This window comes from Watersipora subatra, chromosome 4, assembly GCF_963576615.1.
Source record: "Watersipora subatra chromosome 4, tzWatSuba1.1, whole genome shotgun sequence".
Classification (NCBI taxonomy): Eukaryota; Metazoa; Bryozoa; class Gymnolaemata; order Cheilostomatida; family Watersiporidae; genus Watersipora; species Watersipora subatra.
In genome coordinates this window covers 1,005,160-1,020,453 of record NC_088711.1, presented here as the reverse complement: position 1 = coordinate 1,020,453, position 15,294 = coordinate 1,005,160, and positions in this window count along the sequence as shown.

Sequence of the window (15,294 nt, the reverse complement as noted above, 5' to 3'; positions counted from 1 at the left end):
GTAATTCTGTCAAGCAAACTGTAGAATAAGGTCTTTGTATCAGCACAGTTCCGCCGCTACCCACACTAACGATATACAGCCTCCCAAAGCCCCGCCCACATTATGTCCGTCGCCTATCCGGGGGGTGGAGCTTTATATCATTGCCCACACCGATAACTAGTTTCTTACTACCGTAAGTAAAATAAGCAAGCTGCGTCTTTGAAAAGAATATACATAGGGATGGAGTTTTAAGGATGAGAAGTTTGCTGCAAACTGGATTTGAACTTACATTCTCCAGTTCTGCGGACATTCATCTACCGTATCCAATTCATTACAATATTCTGCAAATCATGTTTTGCATTATCTTCAACAATATTATTTTATTATATAATTTTTACAAGCGAAAATTTTCATCTTGGCATAAAGCTTTTATTAAAAATATTCATCAAGTCGTGGCCACTCACATAGTTTTAGCTGATACAATAAGACAAATTCATCTACTGCAGCAAACTCAAACAAAACATCATGGTTTATGCAGCACACATTCAAGTCTCTCTTTTCCCTGTATGGCAGTTTCCACACTGACAAAGCTGCTTCAGCTGGTAGGACGACATAAACATCCTGTAATCAGTAAAACAAATGCAATAAATATATGTCATTCATAGATATGTCATTCTAAAGCGTATCTACTGAAAGCTTTCAAATTGGGAGTTTGATAGATTGCGAGTGTAATTTTAAAAACGAATAAATATTTAACAAAGGCACAAGTACGCCAAGCCAACGGTTCAAAGCTTTGGTTCTGAAAGTTAAAGATTTGCATTGATCAATCGATTTTCTTCACTTTCTACAAGTGAAAAGTGAACATCTAAAGTCAAATCATAAATCTAATTTACTAGATAAAACTGCCACAGAAAATTTGAAGCAAATGTAGCTAGGTGAACCGATCAAAAAATATAAAACGATGATTAGTGATAGCATTAAGTTATAATTTTATTAATTAGTACATGTATTAATGAGTACTAAAATACTACCTTTAGTATATTCATCAATCTAAGCCATTGTATTGCTAGATGCTAAAGATTGAAAAGAAGCCGTCAAGAACTCACTGTACATATGTATCTCGCACGCGCAGGAAATTACATTTTAGCCTCAAACTAGAGTTGCCCCGATTTTGGTATCGGTATCGGTGCCGATATGAGTGTCAAGTATCTGAATCGGTATCGGCCGATCTTTTCTTAAAAAATCTGAACCTGCCGATACTTTTTACAGATCAACCATTTAGCAGAAAACTGTATTTTAGCCTGCTATACTAATAAAAATTCATCAGCTGTAAGCTTCTTACTTTTACTTAATGAATTTCAGGCCTGCCACACAATTTATTTCATGTCTATAGCCTGATCAACACAGCGAAGGAAACTTTTTAGCTAGAACGTAAACAAAAAGTGTGGTATTTCCCAATTACAGCGATAGGTTTATTGCAAGCAATCACGAACAAGATAACAAAAATGGGAAACAAGAACACAGTGTAATATTTCTATTTACTAGCATTACGAAAGTAATTTAAACAGTCGACGCATAAAGTTATCTATCACTCTCTTGATCCTGACGATACAATGGATCGTTTGTATTGTACAAAAAACGGTAACCCCAGTGGCGTATCGGTATGTAGCCTGTCCTCTAACATCTGTTGCAAGGGAATCCCACTTCAGGACGCTTGGCTACATTGATAATGATGGAAGAAAAGAGACGTCTTGCTGAGATAATTGAATCACTAACGGTTTTTAAAGGAAACATTGATTTGCTATAAACTTGTACAGGCACAGCAGTTCATCTAACAATAGAAGAGGGACTTCGTTATCACAGATAGAACTGTACCACTAACAGTAATTACCTTTGTTTACAAATTACAAGAAACATGGACTGTTTTGTTACTACATGCACAGTATGTCAGTATGTGAATATGTATATATTTTTTTCCATAAATGCAAACAAATGAATACAATAATATTCATGTTTTCTTTGCATTATGTTTGAATTTGCATAATAAAATGAGCTACTATCTATGCAACACAAAAGATCTGAATCGGCGTCTGAATCGGATTATTTTTCAATTAGGATCGGTATATCGGATCGGTATCTGAATCGGCTGGTGAATTTAGAATCGGGGCATCTCTACCTCAAACAGGGAAATACAATCTGAATGTAAACTCAACAGGGAACTCTATAGGAGACTCAAAGTAAAAGATAAATTTACCTCCATTCTACGATCTTTCTCCGTAGAACTTTGATGCCAAGAAAACTCGGAGTCACCTTCGCAGTAATTTCTCAGCAATTTATACAATTATGTTGTTCACCAATAAAACGTGTCGATCGAGTAATTCATTAGAGTAACGATGTTAATTCATTTAGTAAACATCGATGTCCATGCGATTTAATAATAGAGTAAAATCCCTAAATTTAAGATCACAGACAACGTATTTTACGAGCGATCACATTTATTACGACCTATATAAAAATTTTGCGCTGATGATTGGCTAACGAAGTGACCTCATATTTATCGCTCGTGGTTTCTTTTCAGATGTATTGCTAGTGACTTCACGAAAGAAGCATCCGCTGGAACGTGAGCTTGTTAAAAGAGGGCCTCATTCAAACGCATATATCTCTGGACAGGGTTGGTCTACAAAGACAAAAATGGCATCAAATTGTAGCTGATGTTTTAGCCTTTTATGGGTCTTAATTTCATTAAAGCAAATTTTTTGATGCAACCACAACTTTAAGCTAACATGCTGTAGGATTAACAGTTCAACTGATTATAGCTTGCTCTTTGTCTTGTATCTATTCTTACCATGCATATTTGTAGAAAATCTCTATCAACCATGGTGCCTGGGCCTCACTTGAAAAATATATTGTTTACGGAGAAGTCAAGTCTGGTCTGTAAACTGCCTTATCAGTGGATTTTATTGTTGTGATATGTATATTTTTTTACGTCAGCAAATGACTAGTTTATAGGACTCGGCACCAAAATTATATGTAATATTTTATGTTTGTTGTAGAATGCAGAGAAAGGTGTGAGAGAAAAAGAGATTCACTTAGGTATAGTAATATGCAAGGCTACTGGAAGAATACAAAAAGACAGTATACTCTCTCACCCAATCATGCGCAAGGCTAGGGCAGCAATAGGATTAGTTATATTGCTAAGGATATTGGCACCATTCCTTTCTGCTATGATGAGTCTATTTGAGCCACTATGTTGTCTCATGATAGTTGTATGTATAATAATCGCTGCCTATCTAAGAGATGGTATTTTAGCACTGATGGGATCTTCTATTTTGACTTTGTTTACCGTTGTTGGAGGAAAAGTCATCGGTCTAATAAAATTAGCGATAGATTTAGTGGATGGGTGGATGGACGCAGCTGGACAAGGAATCCAACAGATCTTACTACTGGGTCTTTTCAACCCTCTTGTGGTGGCTGAGCTGCTGGTTGTCATATTCATTGGAGTTCCCTTTTTGACAGCACTCTTTAGACTCATCAGCTGCAGGTTCACTTCACCAACTCTTTTTTGTGAATATCGGACGGAAGCTGACTTTTTTAAGGTGAAAACTTTGTATTTGATGGTTACATTGGTATTAAAGCTATCTGTGATGAATAGAGAGGTGAAGATTGTTGATTAAAAGAGAGGAAGAGGAAAAGAGCGGTGAGGTGATTGCGGGTTATAGAGGACAAGTGACAAGTTAGGTCCATGCGTGCAAGAGAGGAATAGCTAAAAAGAGGGGTGAGATCACTGCAAAGACTAAGGATGAGAGAGATAGTTAGATTCAAATAAATATAGTGGTATTTGCAAGTCAAGCTAAGAGTTAAGCCATTATTACAAACATGTTGCAGCTAGACAATACGATAGAATCTTTGGACTATGGCATGATGGTTACACTGAAATCTATAGTAAAAGCTTCCATGAAATCAGGTTTATCCATAGAAGCGCAACCTAGCTCCAATGACAGTCATGCCAGAGCAAACAGTTCAGGATCACGAAACATCCGTGTATTTCTGTATAAAGGAGAACTTACATTTCTTCAGAGAAGTGTAAGTAGATTACAAAGGATGATGAGCTAAATGTGGAAAACAGGCATATATAGTGAAAAAGTTTATATAATATACAAACTTTGACTAGAGTTAATTAATTTCTGTTTGTGCAGGACATATCTGCTAATAGTTTACATCTGCGTGCAGGCCTTTGGAGTGTTCATGTGGCTGCTCAACGAAAAGAAAGCAAATTATCAAAGGAATCATCAACTAGACATCTTCTCCAGCGATGTTCAAAATTTGTTGGTATGTTGGACTTAAGTTGTTAACTGACCATTTCTGAAATTAGTGAGCGTCTTCTTTTCTATTTCATCGCATCCATTGCGGTTGCCCAGAAATGATACTATGTGATTATAAAAAACTAATACACATTTTAAAAACAGGTACATATATAAATGACAGTTTGAAGTATAAAGCACTGAGAGATATATTGAAGATTGGTAAATGTATAACAAGCAGGTACATACATATAAAAAGACAGGTACAAACAAACTAGTAGGGATAAAACTAGTAGGGATAGAGTTAGTAGGGATAGAACTAGTAGAGATAGAATTAGTAGAGATAGAACTAGTAGGATAGAACTAGTAGGGATAGAACTAGTAGGATAGAACTAGTAGGAATAGAACTAGTAGAGATATAACTAGTAGAGGTAGAACTAGTAGGAATAGAACTAGTAGGGATAGAACTAGTAGGGATAGAACTAGTAGGGATAGAACTAGTAGAGATAGAACTAGCATAGATAGAACTAGTAGAGATAGAACTAGTAGGATAGAACTAGTAGGGATAGAACTAGTAGAGATAGAACTAGTAGGGATAGAACTAGTAGGGATAGAGCTAATGGATAGAACTAATTTTGTCTGGTTGATTATATTGTATGTTTTGAGATTGGCTATGCTATTTTTTATTGGCTAAAAATAGAATGTTAGTCATATTATTTGTTGGCTTCATGTCAACAACGATGCCAATATTTGATGATTTCTGATTCCGGTAGAAACTGGATTCTTATGTCAGTTTATCTTTTCATCTGTCCATCAGAGGTTTGAGACGTCTCTTCAAGTGATGCTCAACCCAAAAGATCAGGAAACTCAAACAATCCAAAAAAGGTCAATGAATAGTTCCCAGAGGTTAGACCGGTTCGACCATCAAAATGGCAAGAACACAACTATTAGTTTGAGAAAAATGTGTCATGAGATACAGAAGTTATCTTCTCTGTATTGAGTACATGTGTCATAAGATCTCTCACACCATTCAGTTTATCAGATGACTCAATGTTTAAGAGAGTCTAGAGATCTGAGTCAGAGTACAGTTTTGTTTTATGTGCGCCGTTGTTATAGACCTTCCTCCTCACTGGGAAGGCCAGGTTGATGTCTACTCGGAGCATCCTGTATTTTCATCCACTGTGGAGTGGACAACAGTCACAAAATGTTTTAATAGGACAAAGAATAAAAACGGAAACTGTACAATATTGCAGGTATGATACTGTAGTGTGGTGTAGGTATGTAACAATGGAGCAGTCTAGGTGCATTACAGTATTGGTGTGTTACAGTGGACTAGTCTTAGTACGTTACAGTGTGGTTGTGTTACAGTGGAGTAGTGTGGGTGTGTTACAGTTTGGGTGTGTTACAATGTGGATGTGTTATAGTATTTGTTCGCAGTGTGAGTGTGTTATAGTGTGGTATGTTGCACTGCGGGTGTGTTACAGTGGAATAGCGTAGCCATATTAAAATGATACAAAGTGGGTGCCACAGTAGAGCAGCCGATGACAATAAGCCACTGCTTATGTTATAAATATCGCCAGAATCTGATATCATGCCTAGAAAAATCGACCAAAGTTAGATTGACAAATTTAGATTGATATAATTTAAAACATCATTTGCGACAAAACAATTGCTCATTGAGGAAAATCAACCCTAAGAAAATGCCTTGATTGTTTCATAATGTAGCCATAACATTAAAAGCAATAAATGTGACACATATAACATATACAAGTATATAATTTTCAGACACGTAAGGATGAATGATGCGTTGTGATACCAACCTTGACGCATAACTCTTCCTGACTTCTACAGGCATTGCTTCAATGTTTATCAATTTCCAAATAAAACATCATGGATTAGATTAAGAGAGGATCAACTTGTGAAATGTTCATATTTTATTTACATGCATCATATAAGGAAATTCATAAATAAGCATACATACATTTGTATAAGCAAATTCATATTTTATCAAAATCGACCTTTTAGTCAGGTTTCGGAGATGGACTGTGCGATATGATTACGAAGTGCGACATTTAAAAGGTTGGCTTGCAACAAAATTCACATAACAGTTATTTGGTATCAAAAGGTTATTGGTATTATCAATTGGTTATTTGGTATTACTCTGTTGTGTTGTAGGTGCAAAATATGTGGAAAGGTGATTACAAGCTCTTAAAAGCTCAAAAACGAACAGTTAATCGACGCCATCACAAAACTGCTGTAAATTAGAATCCCTTTCCAAAACGGCTCAAATGGGGCGTAGCTGAACAAAATTGTTTCTGTTTACACTTTCATGCAACCTCATTCATCGGAATATTGTCACAAATATACTTCACGTATTCAATAAAACCATGTCTATTGTCTTTACGCGTCTGTTTCATCATCATTGTAATGCTGTCATTTTGAACTTTGATATCTCAAAACCCGCTGTAAAATATCGTTTAATTTGTTAACTTTAGCTCAAAGGAGTGCATATCATCCTCTAATAATTATGACGAGCCCATTGGTCTCCTGTGATAGTCCAAAAATGCTGCAGAAACTCTTTGCGCTGTTTGGCAGGAAGTATGGGTCACATGATCAGATTACGACTAGAGGATTAGACCAAGCCGAAATAAAACTAAACTAGCGAGCATCTACATTTCGTTAGGGCTCTTCGGTAAAACTCTAAGTGTTTGTCATAAACTAGTGCTACGAGAAGTTTTATATTGAGCTTTTTATTGGCCTTTCAATTTATGTAAGAACATCACGAGTCAAAACAATAACCAAATCGTTCGATTATATCAGAGAAATAAATTGATTCCAATCTACGGCGGCTTTGAGATGGCAGTGATTAACTGTTCGTTTTTGAGCTTTTAAGAGCTTGTAATCACACTTCCACATATTTTGCACCTACAACACAACAGGGTAAGACATGGTGAATATTTTGATACTAAATAAGTGTAATGTGAATTTTGTTGCAAGTCAATCTTTAACAATAGGTTATCAGGGTCTACCTGATTAACTACAATAGGTTATCAGGGTCTACCTGATTAACTACAATAAGTTATCAGGGTCTACCTGATTAACTACAATAGGTTATCAGGGTCTACCTGATTAACTACAATAGGTTATCAGGGTCTACCTGATTAACTACAATAGGTTATCAGGGTCTACCTGATTAACTACAATAGGTTATCAGGGTCTACCTGATTAACTACAATAGGTTATCAGGGTCTACCTGATTAACTACAATAGGTTATCAGGGTCTACCTGATTAACTACAATAAGTTATCAGGGTCTACCTGATTAACTACAATAGGTTATCAGGGTCTACCTGATTAACTACAATAGGTTACCAGGGTCTACCTGATTAACTACAATAGGTTATCAGGGTCTACCTGATTAACTACAATAGGTTATCAGGGTCTACCTGATTAACTACAATAGGTTATCAGGGTCTACCTGATTAACTACAATAGGTTATCAGGGTCTACCTGATTAACTACAGGTTACTCGGATTCAGAACCCATTCAGTTACAAACGTTACTCCTCCTTTCGCTCTGAGGTGGCTATCAAGTTGGGAAAGCCTGAACCTAAAGTGGAAAAAGTACTTTTTCATGGAACAAAATATGAAAATGTAGCAAAGATAACTAAAGGAATCTTTGATCGAGGCTTGTCGGGCGCCGTAGGTAAGTCTGCTCACTGCACTGCTGTCAGAGCGAATATTTATAGCAATATTTATATAGCAAATACATGTATATCACTCTCTACTTCAACAGTCTAGTCATGTGATCACTCTCCACTTCAACAGTCCAGTCATGTGATCACTCTCTACTTCAACAGTCCAGTCATGTGATCACTCTCTACTTCAACAGTCTAGTCATGTGATCACTCTCTACTTCATCAGTCTAGTCATGTGATCACTCTCTACTTCATCAATCTAGTCATGTGATAACTCTCTACTTCATCAGTCTAGTCATGTGATCACTCTCTACTTCAACAGTCTATTCATGTGATCACTCTCTACTTCAACAGTCTAGTCATGTGATCACTCTCTACTTCAACAGTCTATTCATGTGATCACTCTCTACTTCATCAGCCTAGTCATGTGATCACTCTCTACTTCAACAGTCTAGTCATGTGATCACTCTCTACTTCATCAGTCTAGTCATGTGATCGTTCTCTACTTCATCAGTCCAGTCATGTGATCACTCTCTACTTCATCATTCTAGTCATGTGATCACTCTTTACTTCATCAGTTTAGTCATGTGATCACTCACTAGTTCAGCAGTCCAGTCATGTGATCACTCTCTACTTCAGCAGCCCAATCACTTTCTACTTAGGAGTCCAATCATGTGATCACCGGCTAAACCCTTCATCTGTTTCAGGCAGATTTGATCAAACTTTGCCTTCTTCAGCCTTCGGAACAATTTAAACCAACAACTTGAGAACCGAATTACTGTTTTAACATATATCCAGTCCGCTTGACCCCACTGTTAGTATTACTGGAGCTGAGCCTTCTCTTCATACAAGAGGTTCTATAAAAGACAAAATGGCATTAATCATTTGAACTATTTGAGTACACTGTATACAATACAGCTTGACTAATGCTCCATTAATAAGCTATCAAAGGCATCAAACCATCAATGGCAATATCCCTGCCTTACCAACAATATTTGACCGCTGTTGATATTTTGGTTAAATGCTTCCTCTATTATCTGCATTTTATTGAACACGCGTGAGTTGTCTCATCTTACGCTGTTGCATTTGGAAAGATAAATTTTTTGTAGGTTGCAATATTCTTGGTGCAGCTTCCTACTTCTCGACGACGTCTGCATACTCCGCAAACAACATGTTTTCACCACCGTCAGCCACTGGAGAGAAGTATATGATAGTTGCAAAGGTTATAACAGGAGAGTATTGTGAAGGTCGACGCCACATGAAGTGTGCGCCTTACAAGCCACACGCGCCTCTTGAGCAGTACGATTCAGTAGTTGATAATATTGACTCTCCCACCATGTATGCCGTTTTTCATGATGCTGCAGCTTACGCTGATTATGTCATCAAATTCACCTCTGATTCAGACAGTTCACCAGCAGCTTCACAATCAGGATGCTCAGTTATGTGAGACAGGACTTTGAGTACAGTCTATAGAACACAGGCTATAAAACAGAGACTTTAAAGCACAAGCTTCAAATGGGCGAGCTGGAGCAATCCCATTTAAACCCGGTTTACTATTACTATATTGTCTAATGCATCAGTATGGCGTGTGGGACACTCTATACGACCATATCCGTATCATATCAGTTCCTTGTCATGGCCGCTAACTTACTTTAGCAATCATTGTAACAACAGGTTAATACTATTTATCGTACTTTTCATAGAATGACCATTGTTTATATTACTTCATAGAGCGTCCATTATTTATAGTACCTACTAAAGTGACCATTGTGTATATTATTTCATAGAATTACCCTAGATCAGGTTAAACCTGGTCATTTGAGAGGCAATCCATTTTTCGCTTGCTTCTGTAAACTCGATGTTCTCATATTAAAGTCGGCATATATTGTGCCACTGTCTCAGCCTCACAGTCACTTACTGCCGGCCCCCTAATACTGAGGATTCATTGGGATACGATACAAACTATCTTGATAGCCTTGGAACCATGTCACCTGCTTGCTGCATGGTTCTTTACAAAGATATGTTAGATAAAAACTGTTATGACAGGCAGTCCGCTACAACTAAGGGATCAAGAGTTGTTTTCATAAACAAGGACTTGGTTATAGATTAGAGTCTTTTGTAGCTGACCCATGTCTATCTTTTTCTATATTTTTCTTCCCCTTTGATCCTTTCTCATACAGCTCCTATGAGTATTTCTAATTATGTCTTATTTATCTCTTCAAACGTTTTCCTTCATGGTTAGTCACACTCTACTCGGAGTAATTGCCCTGGGCTAGAGTTTTCACAAATCTTGTTTTGCAATCCCTCCTTCTATTTTTCTGACTCTAAAAAGCTCAGTAAACAGCTATCAGCCATGTGGTGGCCTATCAGCCACCACATGGCTGATAGGGGCAGTACTCGTAGGCACCATGTTTGCTTCAAAATTAGCTATCGGTGAATGCAGACCTTTCTACTGATTGTGATTGACTGTCTCACCATTCAACTAAATGTTGTTGAACATTGTACTGAGAATAGCATTGTTAGCAACAGAGGCAGCTATGATGTCATCAAGTCTGATGTGTTATCTAATATCTTGTGGCAGTGAGAGAGGAAGTAGTGAGATTTAGGGTATGTCACATCTCTGACCTGTAAGAATCCTTGCCATGCTTTGAAAAGACCATAAGGATGCGAGTTGCTACAAACTTTGTTGACAAACATGGTGCTTCCATCCCCAATCGTAAGGTGATTGCTGAGCAGCTAAAGTCCTTGGCAAGAAATTATTTTATAAATTTGGCTAAGTGAGCGTGACAGCAACTTGTCTGTAAGTGATTGGTTACTCTATTCGTTCTGGCTAGGCAGAAGGTAATGAGATGGATGTGCCACCAGCTGTTCTACAATACATCGTGTTGTTTCAGCTGTTCACCGCATGTTGTCTAGACTGTCCCTTATATTAGTCATAGTACTTAGCTAGTCATTGTACTCAGCTAGTTATAGTACTCAGTTGATATTCATAGTACGTACTTTTCCTTTGATTCAATTCTATGAAGAGTGAGATAATTTTACCATACTATACAGGCTGATATGAAAAACCAAGATACGCCTGCTGTAGGTCTGGATACAGAGGCTAGTGGTTGGCACTGATATCGATAGCGTTGAGTTATATATGATTCAACGCTATCAAATCACTTGCATCTCATTGGTTAATCAATTGTTTCATTGGTTAATCACTTGCATCCCATTTATTAATCACTTGCATCTTATTGGTTAATCACTTTTGTCTCATTGGTTAATCACTTTCGTCTCATTTGGTAATCACTTGCGTCTCATTGGTTAATAACTTGCATCGCATTGGTTAATCACTTGGTTAATCACTTGCATCTCATTTATTAATTACTTGCATCTTATTGGTTAATCAATTGCGTCTCATTGGTTATTCACTTGTGTCTCATTGGTTAATCCCTTGTGTCTCATTGGTTAATCGCTTGCATCTCATTTATTAATCACTTTCGTCTCTTTAGTTAATCACTTGCATCTCATTGGTTAATCTCTTGTGTCTCATTGGTTAATCTCTTGTGTCTCATTGGTTAATCCCTTGTGTCTCATTGGTTAATCCCTTGTGTCTCATTGGTTAATCCATTGTGTCTCATTGATTAATCATTCACGTCTTATTGATTAATCAACTGTATCTCATTGGTTAATCATTCGCATCGCATTGGTTAATCCCTTACATCTCATAAGTTAATCAATTGCATCTCATTGGTTAATCAATTGCATCTCATTGGTTAATCACTTGCATCTCATTGATTAATTCCATTTTTATGAGCAAAATGTTCATCTTTCAGAAAGAAACCATAAATGTTAATTATGTGATTATTCTAGTCAGTTCAACCCTAATAAAGCATGAAAGAACCACTGCTAATGACCTCACTACAAGTTCATGATGATTTTACAGTTCTTTTAAAGATGTTTTTTAAAGATGTCTTTTAAAGATGTCTTTTAAAGTTGTCTTTTAAAGATGTCTTTTAAAGTTGTCTTTTAAAGATGTCTTTTAAAGATGTCTTTTAAATACGTCTTTTAAAGATAACTGTACAGTTGATGAGTGATTCTTATTAATATTGATAGAAATAGAAAGTTTTTTCAAAACACAATATAAAAACGTTGACAAATCGTGCTATTGCGTGTAACCAAGCAGGGCAGTTTAAGCCTTATTACAATGAGAGTTTAGCTTGCGTACAACGGCATTAATTGGCTTGCTTTAGTAGAGGTACTTTCACCTAGACAATTTAGAGAAATGATTTTTGCAATCAGAAAACCCCACAAAATAAATGTTTTTAATTAATCTAGCGAGTTCTAATGTGACATTTATCTATCGGTTTTCATTTATTTCAAAATGGATTATGTCAACAAAGACTTTATGTTCACCATATTAGTATACTTTAGAAGTAGATGGTTGATGAAATATTTGATAGAACTTAGTCCTGTATTATTATTGAAAAATGCTTCAACACCACAATAAAGAGTAATTTGCTATTGACAAGCTGTGTGTAAAAAATTGCCTTAAATAACCCTTCCCCCTCGCTCTTTTCCAACTCTCACCTCTACTTCCTCCCTGACCCTTCTCTATCGAAACAAATCTCGTGTACGATATCTCCATAGATATATAAACCTAGATTGGCCAATAGGGAAAAAGCCTGTCGGACTTAAATAGCATGACGTAACGTCGTTGTATTGTACCTCATGCTTGACTGCACTGTTGTTAACAATGGAGCTAATGAGGAGAAGGTGACAAAATCACATTTATTTTCACATAAAAACCTTCTTGTATACATAATCCAGTAAACTAAAGCAATTCTGTGATAACATCTGATAACCACCATAGATTAAAACTATAAAAGCTATGAATTGTTGCACACAAGTCATGAGCCATCAGGGCTTTATTTGCCACCCTCTCCTATCCCCATTCTCTCTTTTCCCCTTCTCCAAAGAAGAAGTGAGAAGGGGAAAAGAGAAAAGGGGGAAAGGAGAGGGGGCAAATAGCCCACCCACCCGAAGAGCCAGACCCTGGCTAGGTAAAAAACTAATATCAAGTTGAACTAAACATGGCTAAATATGATGAGCCTGTGAAGTTTTGATCTGATCAGAGAAATGGAATCAATGGCTTTCTTAGCTAGAGCTGGAACGAGACCAAGGAATGCAGGGTTGGACCAGACTCAGGGTCAGCAATGAGGGCCAAGATCTGGTCGGACCGGGTCAGCACGCGCGATTTTTTATTCATTTAAGGTTAAGAGATAGTTCTATTACAGCCTAATGTTGTGACATCAATAAACTAAAATAAAAGAAACCATTATCACACCAATCATTATAATTTTTGGCTTGGTTTATAGATGCAATCTACAATTTATGGCTAGACATTGGTGGATCAATGCTATTCAATGGGTGATAGATTAATGGCATGATTTGGCTAGTGTTTTTATTACAGATTTTATTTTTAACTGCTATTATAATCAACAAGAGATTAGTTAAGAAACACTTTACAAATATAGAAATAGATAACACAGCATAGTGGAAAGCAAAAATCTATCACTTCCCTAAAACTTCTGGTATTAGTGAAAGAACCTAAAAATAAAATAAATTTGCTGGATTAAAGGTTCTTACACGCGCTTTTAAGTTCCCCAGGATGCCCTCGTTGTAAATGCCTCAATAGTATTGAGGTGGACCCTTCTTTGTAGCTTAAAGGTTGACTTGCAACAAAATTCACATTACAGTTATTTGGTATCAAAAAATTCAGCACGTCTTACTCTGTTGTGTTGTAGGTGCCAAATACGTGGAAATGTGGTTACAAGCTCTTAAAAGCTCAAAAACGAAGAGCCGCCGTAGATTGGAATCTGTTTATTTCTCTGACGTAGTCATCACAGTTTGGTTATCGTCTTGTCACGTGATGTTCTCACGTGAATTGAAAAGCCGATAAAAAGCTCAATATAAAACTTCTCGTAGCACTAGTTTATGACAAACACTTCGGGTTTTACCAAAGACCCCGTATCAAATATAGATGCTCGCTACTTTACAGTTTTGTTTTGGCATTATTCAATCGTCAAGTCGTAATCTGATCACGTGACCCAATACTTCGAAAAAAAATTTTGCAGCATTTTTCGACTATCACAGGTGACCAACAAGCTCGTCATGATTATCAGACAATGATATGTACTCCTTCGAGCTAAGGTTAAAATGCTTAACGATTTTTTACGGTAAGTTATAAGATATCAGTGCTAAAAGTGACAGCATTACAACGACGATAAAACAGACCCGTAAAAACGATAGACATGGTTTTATTGAATGCGTGAAGTATACTTGTAAAAATATTTCGGCGAATGAGGTTGCATGAAAGTGTAAACAGAAACCATCCTGTAACAACTACGTCCCATTTGAGCTGTTTTGGAAAGCAAATCCAAACTACGGTGGTCTCGTGTGGCTGCGATTAACTGTTCGTTTTTTAGCTTTTAAGAGCTTCCAATCACATTCCCATATATTTCACACCTACAGCACAACAGAGTAAGACATGGTGAATCTTATGATACCAAATAACTGTAATGTGAATTTTGTTGCAAGTCAACCTTTAACTTGCTTTTGCATATTGTACAAATAACTTGGTATTTTCCTTTCTTGACTGGCTTCTTCATGAACTCTCAGACCACAGGCATGTTGATTATTTCTTGCCGAAAAACATTGTGAAACCTATAGTCCAAAGACTATTGTCACAGATGTAAAAATATAGTCTTGACTCACCTTGTTTTATTTTGCTTGGTCCTTCCGCGCTAGGACTATATTTCAATCGCACTTGAAAAGCGATATACAACCGCTGTTGTTTAGCCATAAACCTACCCGTGTCTTTGTATAGGAAGACCCGAGGGTTGGGTGGCCTGGCCCGGGCACCTCTGACCCAGTGGGTCAAGACCAGTCGAGCTACTCGTGCTAGCTCTATTCTTAGCTTCATAATGTGCCCTAATCGAAATATATCGCTTTGCTATCTCACGAGCTAGGCTACTAGCTTGATTATTACACTTAAACAATAGCATGATGTTGAACCTCAGCAACTTCTCCATGGTGGCAATTAGTGCTAGCCTGGGAAAGTTTTTCACCAATCCAGCACTACTAAGCAACACTCTCATAGCTTTCTCACTGTGGTTGCAAACCTCAATCACCACAGGCGAAGACAAAGTCAAGCCACCACCATTCTTAACTGTGATTAGGGAATTCGTTGCTTGGTTGACATCATAGCTGGTAACATCCACGATGCTAGTGATACAATCATTACACTTCAGCTTTAGTGACCTAGCCAGCT